A 19,154-nucleotide genomic window follows, 5' to 3' on the forward strand; every position below is an offset into this window, starting at 1 on the left:
ACTCTAAATTAAAGATTTCCAGAGATAAAAGAAGTTTTTTTCTTCATTCATACTTTGTCTACTTGAAATATGAAAGGGAAAAAATACTGAAAAAACCAGATGCTTCCGTTGAATTACTGTTGAAGCTTATGCTGTTTCACTTTTGTACAATAGATAGGTGATGTATAGGCAGACATAACATTCGTTCACGATGAAGAAAGTGTTAAAACAGATGAAGTAAAAGATTTTGTATCAAACACAAGGTAAAACTTTGAACAATAGACGCGAAAGATTTAATCTTTATATCGCAATACGTTTGACGTTTCTAAAAGGTTAATTGTCTTGTATTGCCTTTTTATCTATATTATTTTCAAAATAGTTTCTTTCTTACACGGTAACATTGGTAACAATTGATATATTGGATCATTCCATTATATTGTTTGTGTCGCTAGTGGGTTGAAACTCATCTGAATCAAAAAGTTTTTTTTTTTGTTCTTTTTGTGTTTGCTCGAGTATGAATAGAAATGCCATTGCTACGCAACGCATTCTAGACACATGTATGATATTAACTTACAGTGCTAATGCTTTGTATTCTTATGGAAACATGAAAGGTTATTATTGAAAATATTTTGTGAATATCATATTTATTGTTGTTGGTTTAGGACCACAATTTCTGAGAAAGAAAAAACACACAAAAATAGATTGAATGTCTAAGAAATTGAATTAGGGGATGAATTACCGTTTAACATTTTCAGTTGTGAAAGGACGAAAGCTTTTAATTAAAACAACGGAAAGAACGGAAATGTTATCCAAAACTTGTAACATTTAGTTATTTTGGAATTTATGGAATTTATCAGTTAAAGCCACCATCGAGGACTCCACATAAACTTATTCCGTAATTATAATCAAAAATAAGTAAACGTTATCATGTCTCATGTAATGTGTATTATGTTCATCTTTGCAATAACGAGTACTGCCTCGGAAAAAGCACAAAAATATTATTGATGAATCGAATACCGAATTCCTAAATGAATATTTCACAAATTTGAATAAGAAATGCAGAAAATTTTCTAAGCGATAACAAGTAACTGGTACTGTCTGACATACGACTTCAGTCATTGGAAACGAAAGTTTGAATTTATCTCTTACCTCAACCGAATTTATTTTATACGAAACTACTCGAGTACATCTTTTTTTCCGTAACCATTCATAGCATTGGAAAATTTTTTGAATAAACTTTTCCCGACCTTCTGAACCCTTCTCATAAACTAACAAATAGTTGCAAATTGCAATTGAATTAGTTGGATGGGAAGAGGTTCAACAAAAAAAAAAAGTCGAAAAAAAAAAATAAGAAACGACAAAAGTTAGATCGGAACTTTGAAAAGTTTCTAAATACACATTCGCTAAAGTGTAATAAAAATAAAATACTTCCGCCGTAAATATATTTTACAAAAGTTGCCTATTAGTTTAGTGAAGCAAAAGCTTTTCTCTCCACAGGAATATGTATATAAATGTATGCAGAATGTAGGTGGAATGTGGTGAATAAGGGATTTTTCAACTTTGAATAATTTTGTAATAAAATGTTGCATGTGTGCGGTTTGATTACCGTAAATTTTATTTAAATAGTTTGGTGTTGAAATGCATTTTCCGTGAATTAATTTAATGTAGTGCGATTGTAATTTCTACGTGGCACATTAATCTATGCGTCGAAAATAAATAGAATGACAAAATGATGGGTTGTTTGGAGACATTCTTTAGGATAATTCTATTAAAGTTTTTGGATTTAGTCTGAACAATATGAACTTAAGAACAAATTTCACCCGTTTATTGCAGTTAATCGATATCTTTTGAAACAGCAACAAACAAAAGAGAAGTTCTACGACTTTGTATAAGACTGTCTGTTTCCTGTTTAACAGCGCTTCTGTGATTTTTATTTGAGTGGGAATCAACGATTTGCATTACGAAACTTTAAGGAGAAAACCCCTTCATTTGACTTGACTTTGTTAAAAATCAGAAAATCGATGGTTCTACTCAAATGTAGCTGATTAAAACACATGGAAAAAGTTGCTTTGTCTTTACGTTAAAGTAATAATGAAGTGAACATTGCAATGATTTTAATAAAGTCATTTTCTACGTAAAAGAATCGCAAAGAAACATCTAAATGCTAAGATTTACACATTTCACCTTTTTTAATGTTTGGGAACTGATTAGAAACTTTTACTTAGTTTGTTTAAACATTCTCCTTGCTACATAAGAGTAAAGACATTTGTTAGAGCTCAACACTTATTTTCTCGTTGTTGTCGCCAACAAATGATTAGCCGTTTGTAGAAGATTATTGAAGCAATGTTTGGAATGGGATTGTAATAAAACTTATTCGCAAAGACAAAAACTTGTTGAAATATTTTTTAATTAATTCTTCATGTCTGTGTGTGTTTTGTGCAAGAGGAACTACGCTTAAGGAATATAGGAATATATATATACATTATATATTATACACAACGATATACCTTGGATATTTATTGTTTTGTCTCCAATAAACTTCCCTCTGTCTTTGCTACCGGTTAAACACAGCGAAATTAAAGAGGGGTCGAAATTTTAGTGCAAAACATGAAAAAATTGCTCCCAAATCATTTTTCATTACTTTTATTTAGACGTCTCCCTTTAAAGTTGAAATTCTAGTCCACACCATAATTAAGAAACGCATTTAATATATTTGAGGATTCATCTGGTGTCAAAAACAACTAAATAACGAATGTTTTGTAGCCTTATGTAGCTTTCTCTCATATACATAGCAAAAAAATTGAAAAAATATAAAATTTGATTTTGTTTTTCGCTGCCTAAACCAGAAGAGGTTGTAGATTTGATAATCATATTACACTTGCAGTTTGTGGATGTGCACTGATGATGGCTTGATACGCCGAAATCAGCATTGTTTTGTCCTGTTGTTCGTCCACTATGATTGTAAACGGTAAAACGTTTCGTCACGAATCGTAAAAGGTAACACGTTTCGTTCGGCCTGGGTTGAATAAAAGCCAATTTTTTCAACAATTTTGGTCAAGTCAAAGCAATTGCTTACAACGTTTGTCAATATCAAAATATGACGAATATATGTTCATGTATAAACGGAGACCACGGCGACAAAACTAAGTTATTCATTCGAAGTTTGAAAGTTGAATCACTAAAGCCCACACTCTGTAGCAAATGTTCAAAGCACCACACTACACTACAAATTAATTCATATTTTTCTTTCATGAAACAAACGCAAAAATCAGAATGCTATGGAATGATAAACAATGGCAGTAATAAACTCCGTATGTGTGATGTGATATGAACTGATATGCGAGAATTAATACAAAATAATAATAAATTGGTCAGGAAATTCTGTACTATGTGCTCGGAATGAAATTTTCTGGCATATAGTTTGAAACAATGTTCTAGCTAATGAGCGCTATCGGATTGTCGGATAAAGAAATAGGTACAGTCAAAGATGTGTATCAAAATGTACGTATTTTGTGTATCTGACCGGAATATTTCAAATTACTGCTAATAATTTGTATGTCCAGTCGCATACGAATGTTGAATGGTGAGACTGGAATGAGCACTAGAACGTGCAATGTGAATGGTATTTCTTTGACAGACTTGTGATAGACATTCAATACTCTCTGGACGATAAAGTAATCAAAATTATGTTAGACTATGAAAAGGTATAATGGGGAATAATAAACGGATAAAAGGGTTGAGACGCAAGTAGTAACTTACTTCTTTTCATTTCGAATAATGTATCGGTAGGTAGTATTGTTTCGGTTTTTCGATTCTTTGTAAATAAACGGAAATGTTGATCGTTCATTTTAAAATAAAAATGTTCTGAAAAATAAGACTCGCGTCTCACTGCCTTTTGTTAACCTACATATTTTTCATTTCTTCACTTTTCTACCGTTCTTTCCCACCATACTTTCTCTATTCTTTTCTTTTTAATTTTTTTCACATAATTTTCTGAACATATTTTCTTAATTTTTTTTTTCAGCATTTTCCTAAAATATCTTCTATTTTCCATCTTTTCTCACTCCAAATTTTCCTTCAGTTACCAACTTTTCACTAACAAAATTCTACATTTCCGCCAATAAAAAAACATTTATTCCAACGAATTTTCCCAACAAAATACATTTTCAATTTTACACAGTTTTCCTACTGTTTTGCCTACAAAAGTCAAAACATTTTGAAAAAAAAATTGACAAAATTTCTTTAAAAAAAACACACAATTTTTGTTCAAAATTTATAGAAAAATTAAAAACTAAAAAAAATCAACCAAAGTTTCACAAAAAAAACAATTCTTTAAGTTTAACGAAAAAAGAACTCAAATCCCGAAAAAAAAACAATACCATTCAATTTCGCACCCCCAAATGATCTTTCACGCTTCTCTTGGATGTGTTATGCTCATAATCCTTTTTCATATTTATGTCGGCCGCTTCTACCAAAGGACAATGAATTTAGCTTCCAATCCGGGATTTTCATTTCATTTTTAGCCTTTCATCGTCGAAAACGTTTATTGAAATCCACGCGCGTCAGTTTCAACATATACTCAACACTTTCACCATAAGGTTGTCTTCGGCACCCCCTGGACTCGCAACTGTTGACTTTCGCGTTTTTCTTCGCGCGGTTTTTCACGTTCCCGATGAATCAATTCTCTCCGTTGCTGATCGCCACTTTCTACCGATTGCCGATAACGTGTTCCTCCATTCAACGAATTTCCTTCCCAACCTGATCATTCTGATGCATGACTCCCAGAACAAGCTTGACGTAAAAATTCGAAATTTTGTATTCTGATTGGTCCATTCACTACATTATAAATCAGTCATTAATCTGTCACATACGGCTATTCATCTGATATTGATAACGACGAGAAAAAACCCATGACAAGTTCTGGGCCCTTTATATGGGTAACTCCAGCTAATTTGAGACTTTTCGAAATATTTTCACCAAATGAAAACCGATTTCAGTAAACTTTTTTTTAGCCCAAGGACACAAATTAACAATTTTTCCAATAACATTCTGTTCGCTGCTCCATTACCATCCAAATGAACCAAAAAATAAGAAAAACGGATGAAACTTCGGGATGGTCTCGCAGATACAGATACGCGGGTGACACACACAAAATTTGACATTTTCATAGTAGGTGAATTCTGTTTTGTGTGTCCCCGCGTATCTAATAAAATGACGGTCTGCGTGACCTCCCCAACAGTCTTGGAGACTTACTCATAAATCAACTTTATCGACAATTTTATGACAACCCTAAATGTATATGTGGTAAAGCAGCCGTATAATGCCTTCTGTATTATATGACGGTCCAAAGCCCGAGAATCGCTGATGGGCCCCAATAGAAAATTAAATTTTATGAACCTATCCACAAAAACACTGTGTTCAGTCAATAAAACTCAAATTAATATGTGAATGAATTTTGCAATGTTCTCAACAAATTCAATTTAGCACAAGCATTGAAAACCTTCACCAATATTCAAAACAAAATTTATTTCAAAATTCTAAAATCTAAATTAATTATCTACCGAGTACACACCCCGCGCATTCATCGGTCGACAAAATCATCTTTGTGAGACTGAATGTCGTTTGGCATTCTAAGTATATATCTGTTCACACTTAGTCGACTATCGATAAACCCGTATGACAGGCTTTGCCGACGTTGTTTCGATATAGGACCCGAAATTTGTATGAACAAACAAGTTAGTTAAATCATAAGTTTTAACGGATTTTCTAATATAACTTGATCTAATAAAACAATTCTGAAGTTTTCAACAACGAAAATTTATCCAAAATGCATCTGGAATAATTTTATATAATATTAATTTCACTGGCGCGCCATGGCACAACATCTTATATGTGAGCATTAACGACACATAAATCTCTTAACCGACTGTTAAACAAGTATAAAATCTAGACTGGTGTACCATTTCAACCGAAAATGGTGCGGGTACAAAAATCTGTACTTAATCAAAATGCTGCTATATTCAAAGAAAACGCATAATTTCGTTAAAAATTAACATAAATATAATGAAAATCTCAATTTGAACAGGAAAACAATAATTTTTTGGGACATTTCTCATCTATATATTATATCCGTACGACCAACGTTACCTACATCTTCTTATTCATATTTTGTATAATGGCACTTTGCACTTGGAAAAAGTCACCCTCTCTTTAGAACAGATAAAAGAAGGTAAGGGAATAAAAAAGAATAATTTTGTTAATTAAGTGGAAATGTCAGCTTCTGAATATCAAATTTTTCATTGCTCTCCTTCATTTATTGTGTGTTGGGATTTTGTGAAAGGAACTTTTAGATAAAAGGATGGTTAAATTTAATCATTTTGCAAATTCATTTATTATAAAAGCCCAGGTATATAAATTTACTGTACATCCGAATACATATTGTGCGATTAGCATGGCTAATATTTTTTTTAATACTTATTTTGTTCGGATCGATGTTGAAATGGTTCTGTTATTTAAGAATCGGAAATAAGTCGTAAATTACTTTTCGTGTAAGAAGACTTTTTTTATTCTGGTCATAATATACTGCAGTGCTCGGAAAAAGTAACTCAAACAGCACAATTAAAAAAAGGCCTTTCGTCATTGGGAAATGACAGGACATTTTCCCGAAAATGTATGCAAAAATTTATCACAAAAATTCACCGAAAAAATTCAAAGAAGCTCACCTCTGATACTTTCCATTGTATTCGGGCATAGTCTCTTTAGGTCGCCAAGGCATATTTGAACACTAAACACTTTTTACTCGATGCAAAAACAAAAAGTTTTTTTTTGTTTTGTCGCAACAAAAACACAGAAAATATTTCGACACAACTGTGACACTCCGCTACTATAAGTACTGGAATGAATGTTTGCTGTGTTCACTTCGGCGGTAAAATATTTTCATTCAAAAAAGTGTCGGACATTTAAAAACAATCATCAAACGGTTGACAAAGGGTAGCGTATACGATGGGACAGCATTTACTAAAAATTTAGCCTCTCGTAAGACTGCACTGAGCGTAAATAAATGTTCGTTTCTCTTTAGTAAGCTAAGAAGACTTCGCGAAGTCTAATTATGCCACCTCTTTGAATAAAAATATCGGCTGAGGTCGAATAATTCTCCGCTGAGCTCTAATAATTCTTCGCTGAGCTTTAACAAACCTCCGCTGAGCTCTAATAATTCTCCGCTAGGCTTCAGAAAGTGTCCGTTAGGCCTAAGGAAGATCTGCCAAAGCTAAGTGGAGTCTTATTAAATCATAGCAACAATTATTAGGTATCCGCTGATGCTTATTGAGTGTTCGCTTAGCTTCATTGCCTTACTACTACGTGCTAAGGTCTGACAGACTCTTACTGAAGCCTAGCGGAGAATTATTAGAGCTCATTAGAGGTTTGTCAAAGCTCAGCGGAGAATTATTAGAGCTCAGCGGAGGTTTGTTAAAGCTCAGCGGACAATTATTCGACCTCAGCCGATATTTTTATTCAAAGAGTTGGCATAATTAAACTCAGCGAAGTCTTGTTAGCATACTAAAGAAGTGGGAGAGGTTACAATTTTAATAAATGTCTACCATCGTTAAAGGGTCGGACACTTTTTTGAATGAAAATATTTTACCGCCGAAGTGAACACAGCAAACATTCATTCTAGTACTTATAATAGCGGAGTGTCACAATTGTGTCTAAATATTTTCTGTGTCTTTGTCGCGACAAAACAAAAAAGAACTTTTTGTTTTTTCATCGAGTAAAAAGTGTTTAGTGTTCAAATATGCCTTGGCGACCTAAAGAGACCATGACCGAATACAATGGAAAGCATAAGAGGTGTGTTTCTTTGAATTTTTTCGGTGAATTTTTGTGATAAAATTTTCCATACATTTTCGGGAAACTGTCCTGTCATTTCCCAATGACGGGCCTTAAGCCGGATGACTGTGAATATTTTCGTAGATATTTCCAGAAAATCCACTCACTCCACCACATTATCCCAATTTAATTATAGAGAACACAAATCCCCACCGCAACTATACGTCCGGAATTGTGTTGAATATTAAAATGAAAATTTTCTGAATATAACAACAAATAATTAACTGTTTCTAAGTAGGAAAAAAACTCCAAAAACATTACTTAGCTCATCTTACGTACACTCAATCTCATCTCCATTCATTTTCATTCGCATAACATTTTGTTTGGTTCTATCGTTCGCTTCGTTCGAACAAAAAATGGCAGTTTAACATGAATGGAAATGGAATAATCTCGTGGCTTTCCGTTTTCACATGACACACACACACACACACATACAACGTATTATCCCATTTATACCGCCACACAAAACAAACCCTAGTACAAGTACATTGTGAAGATCTTTTGCAGTTCCTTCACCATTTTTATATTATCAGCAAGAATCATCGTTACAATAGTCGTTAAAGGAACAAAAAAAAGCATAAAAAATTTCCCTGGGTGGAAACTGTTTAGCATAAAACATTAATTTTTTCACAGTTTGTTAGAAAAAAATCTGCAGAAAAAAACTGGTTTGAAGCAAATGGTTTTGAGTTTTGATATATCAAATATGCATAATGATAGGGTCTGATGTGGATGTCTGAGCTTTACAAACATTGTAAGTTTAATGTAAAATGTTTATTAAATTATGTGTGGCTGATGAGATACATTTTTTTTCGCCTTCACACAATAAATTAATCTTTTTTTTAAATGTTTTCAATGCTCTCCCTTTCGGAAGAAGAATAGTATGGATTGTGTTTGCATATTTTATATGATTATAAAATTTAACGGTAGCATTTAATTTCACTTAATAGCAATTTAATGAAACTGTTTTAGAACCATATGAATCATATCGAAGCGATTAATCAATTCTGATGTTTACCTTTATCTTTATGCTTTCAAGTTAGTCTAGACGGTGTTGATTTTAATAATTAATTATATTTGTGTAATGTATCGTGGACGTGAACAAGGACATTGAGTGAGTATACGATGCTTACAGACAGCTGTATGTTTGATGGTACCGTACATTTACTACACAGTACATTATTATTCAGTATTTTACAATACAATTGCTCAGATAGACAGAAAATAGTCGGGCTGAGTCTCTCAGACAATCAACGTACCTCTTTTGATATCTGTAGATATTTGTTTAATTCGAAAACCATTCATTAAAACTGTCCGTCTCCAACTGACTGACTGTGAAATTAGAATAGACGCTCTCTTTTTGTGCCCGAAATCAAATAACGGCTAAAACATTCTTGACCTATCGTACCAATTCATAACACAGTATCAACGAATTCTATTTATAAAGGACGTTTTGTATCTCCACAAAAGTCATCCAAATCCATCTATTCATAGATTTAAAGAAAAGCGATTTCAATTGACCGAATGAATCATGTATCGAGTCGGCTAATATTGAAAAATATTCTTCAAACTCTGTCTAAACTAGAACAACATCACGTATTGAGTAAAAGTTACAATAACTTGTGACAAAAATAAATCCATTCATGGTCTATCTTAAGCAAACATCAACTTAATTTCGTTTTTCTATTTATGAGAATATTGAAATTGAAAATGTGCCAATAAAAGTGTCAGCTTACGTCCAATAAAATAGTTCCAATATGCAATAAATTGTTTCACTTGTGAAGTTTCAGTAATATATCTATCAAGCCAGAAAAACGTAGACAAAATGAAGGAATGAATATAGCACGCTCTCTACTCATATACTATACATAATATATCTGGCAGAGACGAGCGACAACGACCGAGTCATGTGTTATAATTTGATGTTTTCAATTTTACGTATATATTTACACTGAAAAAGGACTCTCATGCAATCCACCCAATCCACCCGAAGGAAAACATTTTATGTTTATTTAAATGCTTTCTGAATATGTTGTCGATCAATTATTAAAATATCTTGTTGCTCAAACGGAATCTCATTTGCATGAAGTGTTTAAGTTTGACTTTTATCGAACTACTATTGTTTCATTGTAGGTATTTTAACTACTTGTTGTTAATTAGGTGTGTAGTTGAGTGACCTTAAAGTATTGGTCAAGCGGTTTACCGTTCGTTTTGACTTCGTTGCAAGGGTTATACAATGTTTTTATTTTTTTATTTTATATTATTCAATTAGGTAATGTAAGCGATGAAGCACAAAATGTAGAAACATTAAATGCCACTTAAAAGATGCCGTTAGGCCACTTAAGGGACATTTGGACTGAACACTGGGTATATTCATTTGCGGTTAATAGAGTACGTTTTTAATTAAAATGTACATTGGTAATGAAACAAGTGTTTTTGTTGATGGGTAACATAGGACACATCGAACAGAATCATCTCGTTGACCTAATTGATGTAATAGGGAGTGAATACTGAGTATGTTACACATTTTCATATATGAAGTAAAATGTCTCGTATCAAACGCAACGTGAGGCCATTACTGCCCTAGGGCAAAGCCTTTACCAACATCGTAAGGTAATATTATATTACTTCCGAGGATCCAAGTTGTGTATTTGATAAGTGGGGCTGTATTCCCCACTTGTCAAATAACAACCTGGAACCTCGTCAGTACAATGCTTAACGTTATTAGGCAATGTAAATGAAACATGCCGTAACACGTAAAATAGCATACTATAAACAAATGAAGTAACAGATTTAATCATTGTATCGTGACACAAATAGGGTTTTTACAAGTTTGAGCGTCCTAATACCAGTGCTGCAACCAGGCTTTAAGTGACGTTATCAAAATTGAACCTTTAATAACTCTAAAAATACGAATTTTGTGACTTTGTTTTAAACTAATTTCCTTTTGACATTTTCGCTTTTAAGTGGAAAACTTCCTTGAAATCGTTGTGCCATAGGATATTGCCCCGAATTTCCATGTGAAGTGGCGGCAGTGTCCAATATATATAAAGAAATTAAAAACGCTTCCCTCTTTTCCTATACGAAAAGTAGTTACTATACTCCATGCATGTAGATTCGATTGGCTGGACATCCTTACATTTTATGGTATTAGTATGCCCTTATAGCTCTATTATACGTAGGTACTTAACCCACAAATATTTTGACATTTTCTCAAAACCGAATAAGATAAAAATTATTATCATGAACATATTATGCCATTAAGTGTGTTGAAGAAAAACTAATGAAAAAAAAAAATATTACAAAAGGGACAGCTCCATAGAACAAAAAAATAAGATTGATTGTCGAATATTATGAAAAAGTGGATGTGATATACTTTATAGACAACACGAGATAGCGTTAAAACCAGCGTACACATACAAGAAAGATTTTCCGACTTGACTGACTGATTTTCTTAAGGATTTTCTGTGTTGTTTTGTTTTCTCTAAAAAAAAGGAGAAAAGATTCCAGAACGTTTTTATAGTTTACTGTTCGTAACGTTTCGAGATAAAAATAATTATTTGCCCTTCGGTTAAGATAAAAAGACGGTATCTGTAGACGATCCAATAATACCTTAAGGTTGTTTCGGCTATTGAGGGCATAAATTGCTTAAAGGAAACGGTATGATAAAATAAGCGAATTTAAAATGGCTTTGCTCGCCATGAGCTTAGAGGTTTGTTGAATGTTGAACTTAGCTCGTTATATATTAGAATTACAACATGTATACGACAAAAAACTCTTTTGAACGAATCACAGTTTTTAGGTACTCTCTTTATCATCTGTCAGCAATGACAAACATATAAGATACACTATCATTATTTTCATATTGAAAAATGAAGTAAAAGATTATGTGTCAAACGCTTCGCTATATAAGTAACACATTATTTAATGATCACAATTCGATATGATTGTCATAAAAGGCTTCTTAAAGTCAATTTTCTACACGAAAATATGTTTTGGCACGATGGTCATAACTATACACACTTAATGACTATTACATCGTCTGCAAGAAAACCAACTTTTAAATTATTTATCAGATTGGCAAGTGTGCTTACTACTCCTATGTCTTTGAAGATACCTACAAAAACGATATGAAAAAGTCATTAGCACACCTTCAATTTTCACTGTGTTCCCCGGTTTTTCCTGTTTTAACAAAAAATTAAAAAAAAGCTACGAAAATTGCTGCATTTTCGTACAATAAATTTTTCTCATGCCATTCTCAAAATGTTTCTCCATTATTTGTTTTTAATCTTTCGACCCCTAAATTTATTTATTACCATTGATATTCGATTTTCAATTTACTGAACTGTCGTCATGTTTTGTCACAAAATAATTGCTTTTTAATTACGCCTCAGCAACGTTGCTCAACAAAATACATATACCCCCAGATAGAACTATATGAGAAAATTGCATTTTGTGGTTTTTGTCGGGTGTGAACATTTTTGATGTATCATGTATTATGAATGAGATTGGGGGGTAGAGATCTGAACGTGTTGTTAGTATACACAACCTGGTGTCGATAACTACAGAATACATAAAACTCGGTTATTTCAAATCAATTCCAAATATATCAAATCCGAAATTTAACACTTTGTATTCGATTCGTGTGAATAGATGATATTATTACAGCGTTTTCCATCTAATTCATCGTCAGGTATGGATAGACTTTATGTGTGAATCTCATATTCTGTGTAATACGTAAATCAAACAGCAAACTACATAAATTACAGACACTATTTTGTTAGACTATGGGCCCGTTGTGACTTTTAATTTTACACGTTGTCGATGGGTTATGGGACATATATTATGTTGGAGTAATTTGTAGCTTTGGTAAGCAGAAAGTCAAAATCTGTCTATAGAAAATCATCTATCAATGACTCCGGTTTAATAATGGATTTGGAATTAAAAATTAGACATTTTTTGTTTCGATTATAAATACTTTTAGTCTGCTCAGAGAATTGGACATACATTTACCACTCCAAAGAATATAAACTTTACTAATCAAAATCTACTCCGTTCGACTTTAATATCCAATAAGCGAAAACCAGAAAAAAAACTTCAAACAGTCAGTATATCAAAATATATTCAAATTCAAACCATATTTTGCTAATCGATTTGAATCCGGTTAAATGAATCGCTGATGCTATCATCTTCACCATCGTATCATTTTGATACTTTATCGCCTCGAAAAAAAAGATGAAAAAAGGAAGAAAATTTATTTTATTGGTTAAACAAAACTCCAAAACACTTGTCGATTAAATCAATTTCAACCCCTTTATTGGTTTAATATTTGTGTTTTTAGGGGAGAGCGAAAAAAAAGGTTATTATTTCGAGCGAAATAGGTCTGCTAAATACCAATTCATATTGAAAAAATATAAAACGAAAAAGGAGCAAACAGATATGCGGCACATGAAACATTTTCTATTTACTTTGAGATGGGATCAACAGACGTAATGGATTTTATAATTTGTTATAAAAAAAAGAAGAAATTTTCTGTTTTTGTTTTTGTTTCTTATTAAGTGGGTTACATGAATCAAATAGATAAGTAGATGATATTAAAGGTGAAGGGTTAAGTCGGGCAGAATATTTTTTGTATGTTATGGGATGCTGAAATAGATAACGAAAAAAATGAAAATCGATGTGACGCTGAAATGTCTCTCTTTTACTAATTTGAAAGGGATGGTCGAAAATTCCATTACATGGATTTCATGACATATAAGAAATGTGTCGTCAAAGAAATGTTTTTCTCGAAAAGTTTCTGTCATATTTTCCCAGTATCCCGTATTAAAGAGAAAAGAAAGCGTGTTTTGATCCTGCACTTATGAGTTTTCGAAATTACTTCTGTCTAGTTAGCTGCGTATACAACACAATACAACAATTCAGATAAGAAATAACTGTTACACTCGTCGTTACAATTCTTGTTAGTTATCCAAACAATTGTAATGATATTTCCCTCAAAAACATTTACAATACAATAATCGTAGAATGCACTACGATACAAAATATTAAAACATTGAACAGCTAAAAATTAAATTGCATGGAATAATCTCATTTTGAAAAGCAGCTTTAAAAGTGAAACTGTCAAAAGCAAAGAGTTTAATGGGCTTTTTTGTTTTGTTCACTTTTCTTTTTGCGTTTTTCCATTTTATATTTTTGTGATTCCATTTTGTGATTACTTTCAGATTTTGTGTTATTATTTTTAATGTAATTTCATTCGTTTTTATTTATGGAAAAAATCGCATTTCATGGATACGTTTTTTAATTGTATATGAAACAGTCGTAAGTACAACCGATTTGATCTATGTTTTCGCTGTTTCAGGATTTGGCCTATTTTAGTAAAAGACTACTCTGCTAGCGACAACAAAGACAGAATAGATGATGAACTTATGGCTAGACGTAACGTTAAACAGATTAAAAGCGTATCAGCAGATTCACTATCGGATCTATTACTTCATTTGATCTAAACAAAAGAAGATATTTATTTCAAATCTTTTACTTCATTTTTTGAACATCATCTAGCATCAGCTCGATGATAGGAGTCTATAACATCACGGCAGATTAAAATACACCAGACAGTAGCGGTTCATTTTCGAAACGTCAAATAAGGGACCTGATACACTGTATGAAAATGAACTTAAATGAACGCTGACATAAATTGAAAAATTTTATTCGCAAAAAATATAGGGCTACTAAATAATTCAACTCCCTCGTCAAATCAACGCTCCTGCCTGGTTGACTTTACTCTGTCGTGATATCGTGGTCATCGTCTGATTCAGATGTCACTATTTTCGGGTATAGTATATTTCGTAGCTAGTAGTCTTTTTTAAGCGAGTGATAGGTTTCCAGACAGAGCCGAAGGCGAGGTCCGGAATCTAATACGTTAAAAAAGACTGTTTGTCCGTGGTACTAATAATGGATGGAAAATAGTGCGACGAAGTTACAGACCTGTTGCCTGTTACAGACGAAAGGCATATGATCACGGTAATTATCGGGTCTATTACTTCCATCGATCAAAGTATTCTGTGGATTCCGAAACTTGTACTTCAATTTTTTTTTAACGTGCAAGGACCATATTAGTCAGAGCTTGTCATTATTTGTGTCGTCGTTTTCGATAACAGGCCCAAATGGGGCCTCGTCGACAATCTAGGATGTGACTGGATGCGAACCGAACCAGACTATGAGGCACATCGCAACTGAATTCCCGACGAGGGCCTACTCAACTAACCTTGGAGAGAGGAACCAATAAGAGGTGATACATTTTTCTGACAAATGTAATTCAACTCTGATATTTGTGTAGTACTTTGTAATAAGTAATAACGCATACGCTAAATAAATAAATAAATTCACACACATTGTCTATTCGTCCGCGCATGTAAAGACTTTGTAACTGATGAATTAAGTGTACCAAGACAAAAAAAAGTTCATTTCGAACAATAGTAGACACCTAATATAGAGTGTGATTAAAATCCTTAGACTTTTATATGACAACGATATTCCTCAAATATCAATCATATTCCAGTTCATTCATCTTATTATATGTACAATTGTGCTTTAATTTTGACGACATATCTTTGTGAGACTACAGCTATGATTTTGATACAAGTATAGCTATGAATGTCTTTTGTTTCATTTTCACTCACTGCAGATATTATTTTCTAATCGGATGGGAATAAATGTGTTTAATACACTCAAGATATGAATCCATTTTAAGAATAGAGTAAAAGCATCTCAAATTTCTATTTACATTAGTGTTGCTATGCGGTCGTAACATCCGAAGAAAAATCATAAAGATTCACTCATACCCAAACAAGAAACATAAGATATCGTTTATATCAGCTTAGCTCTTGCGCATTTCTTCTCGATAAATCAATACTTTCGCAGGTTTGAAACTGGAAAATATGATTTAACCCGACGGATCTGCTAGAAGTTAGGTCATTATGTCCTTAACAGAACTGAATACCTATTGTTTACACGTTTAGAAATTGTAACCCATCTCTTATCGACAAAGCAAACCAAAATAAGTTATGAAGAAGGTTGTGTCTCATATATGGAAAACTATATGAACAAATGAGGTAAAAGATTTTGTTACAAACAGTAGACGAAACTTTTAGCAAAATAAGTGAAATTTTAAAATGAACGTTTAGGGATTTGCTTGCTGTTTATAAAGGTTACATAGAAAATTGATTTTTCTTCTCACCAAAGTTCATAGCTCACAGCTTAGGTCACTGAAAAGAAACACTATCTTAAGGATTAAACATGTTCTATTTGTTGCTCAAGGCAAATCTGAAAAATTAGGATTAACGCGAAGAATCTGTTAAGTGGATTGTGTATATTTCTGTTTAAAACAAATAATTTCCTTTGTAAAAAAAAGTTTTTTCTTTCATCCCTCCGGCGCTCATATTTATTACATGTTTTTTTTATAATACTTCACAGCGTGTTTCGAAGTAATTTTTTAGACATCTACAATTTCTATATCGATATTGGAAATTAATCTGAGAATGTAAAAGGGATATTATCAGAAAATGTGCAGCCCTTTGTCTACATTGTACAAATGCGATGTTAATTTCTTATTAAATACTAAAATCTATATATATATATACAGGACGTATTACGTTACGTTTTATTTTCTCATTTTTCTTATTATAGAAAACTGTCACAGACATAAAATATACCGAGCAAATTTTTGTTTACTGCGCTATGCTATCCATTTTCGTAATTTGTTTTTCTTTCAGAGACACTTAGAAAAGCATTATAGTTTCACTGCAAAATTTATGTCCATCCATTCTATTAACAAGTGCTGTTAAATGCAAACAATTTAAGTTTTTTGAGGAACATTCTTTTTTTTCTCTGTGAAATTGACATCCTATAAGTAACAAATAATAATAATTTCGAAAAAAAAAATACAACAACAAATGGTTAAAACCACATTTCACAAAATAAACTAATATCAAATTTAAAAATGTAAATCGTTTGCAATACATCAGTCCCATATCTCCAGTTATTAAAACAAATGACAAACAAATGATGGATACGTTTTTACAGTGATAAACATGCTCCCTATATATTCAGTGTAGCAACATATCAAATGAAATGATTCGCTCAAACTTTTGGGAAAAAAAATATAAAAAAATGAAACAAATTTCACTAACATTACAGTCAAAAATCGCATATGGGCGTTATTACGTATCAGGATGCTGAATAAAATAATTTCAGGTGGCAGATAATATTGTCAATATTGTAGATATTAATAATATAATATGAAAATAAAAAAAAAAATAAAAATTAAATTGTAAATTAGCCAAGCACGAAATTATTTTCATGTCACATTGAATTAAGCGAACGTAATTATACAAGTTTTCACTGGAAAAAATCCAACAACTTTATTTCCCAATGGGTCGTGGCCACTGGCTATTTTTTAAGATGTGCAGATTAATATTTGAAGCGAATATTTGTGTCATATACGATATCACGTAAACGTACTTGTATCAACTTGACCTAACCTCCAGGAATCAAATTAGTGCCTGCTGATATAAACACTTCCAAGATGGAATGCATGAACTTTTGTGCAGTGTTGCACCGCGTGACATTGGCTATATCTTTGCGCTATACCATGTTCGTATTTCGATTTGTTCTAGCAAATATTCTATTCGGGCTATTTTTTATCAGCCCGATTCAAAACAGTTCTATCAATCGTTGTGACATTCTTTCTTTTGCATCCAACATTAACTTCATTCATTTCAATATGAAGGAAAGGTTGACCGAGGGCCAAATATTCATTGAAAAACCGTTGACAGTCAAAAGAAAAAACTTGGAACATCCTTCAAAATTTTAGGAAAGAAAATCCTCAAATTCATAGAAAAGCCTGAATAAAATCCGCCAAATCATAGAAAATCTTTTAAAAGGCTCAAGCTCAAGAAAATGAAATGATAAAAAGAAGAAAATCCTTAAAAATTGAAAAAAAAACCTTTGAAAATCCACCCAAAATCAGTAAAAAACCATCTCAAAATTCTTGAAAATCCTCAGAGGATTGCGCTTCTCAAAATCCTTTGTCCAAGAAATTTACAAATATTTACCTCGCTTAGAGAAAGAATTAAAAAACGCTTCTTTAGCTTGCATTCGAATTATCGATGAATACAAATTTTCCCATCAACTTGTACTTCGAAACGCTTTTTCCAGTCGTTGTTTTTTTTTGTCAGTGATCGATTTTTGTACAGAGAATTCAATCCAATGTCGAATGGTCAAATTACTAAAAAAAAAATGTTCTAACTAAATTACAAAAATATTGTTGATTTCATCGAATTTTAATCTCAATTTCAACTCCAGACTGGATCATTTCATTGTTCAAGTTTATTATATTCCGCATTCGATATAGAATATTTTACATCGAGCCATATAAATGAGTCCAAATATATTAATAAACATGGAGACAATGGTGAACCCTAAAAGCCCATTATTTAATGACTCTTGTTGTCGATGCATATGTAAATGCAGCGAAAGGACATTTCAAATTACATTAGCTGCAAATGGTCCACTGAATTATGTGCCATAAATATATTGAAATTGGTCAATGATATGCAACGTGAAACATATCCCCTTTTGTATTCTGGAAAAAGTAGTATATGAAAGTCAGCATAGAGGTACATCGTCATAAACATACATACATGTATGATATGATATACGTTTACAACGATCAGCTCATATAGAGGTGGGTATATTGTACATGTACACTAACCTAAAGGTACACAAACATCCCTGTAGAGTCTGTTCACCTCATCCTGACAGGTTCTATATTTATATATTTGCATGCATACAACAAAATAAATACATTGTTTGTGAGAGTAATAAATTGTAATTGCATCCAATTACATACTCCAAATAGGCGATTTCATCTGTGCAATGAGTAGAGGTTGTTTAGGAAGAGGAATTGAAAATAAACATAACACACAACTTGTAAAATTGGAATGTTTGATTATTTAATGCTAACAGAAAACAGTTGGATATCATTTCGTTAAGAACTGCTGATTGGATATCCAATGAAGAGTGGTATTATTATGTACATTCCAGTTAACGAAGCAAATTGTTTCTTTTTATATTATAACTAGAACTTTCCAATGCTATGCGAAATTATAACAGATTTTGGAACGCATCGGACAAATGTATCTAACATTCTTGAAAAAAAAAAAACAAAATATGTTTCGTATCAAAGAGATGTCTTACCGCATTTTGTTGCTTTCTGTCCGTCCATCCATCCGTTA

This window comes from Bradysia coprophila, unplaced genomic scaffold (assembly GCF_014529535.1).
Source record: "Bradysia coprophila strain Holo2 unplaced genomic scaffold, BU_Bcop_v1 contig_358, whole genome shotgun sequence".
NCBI lineage: Eukaryota > Metazoa > Arthropoda > Insecta > Diptera > Sciaridae > Bradysia > Bradysia coprophila.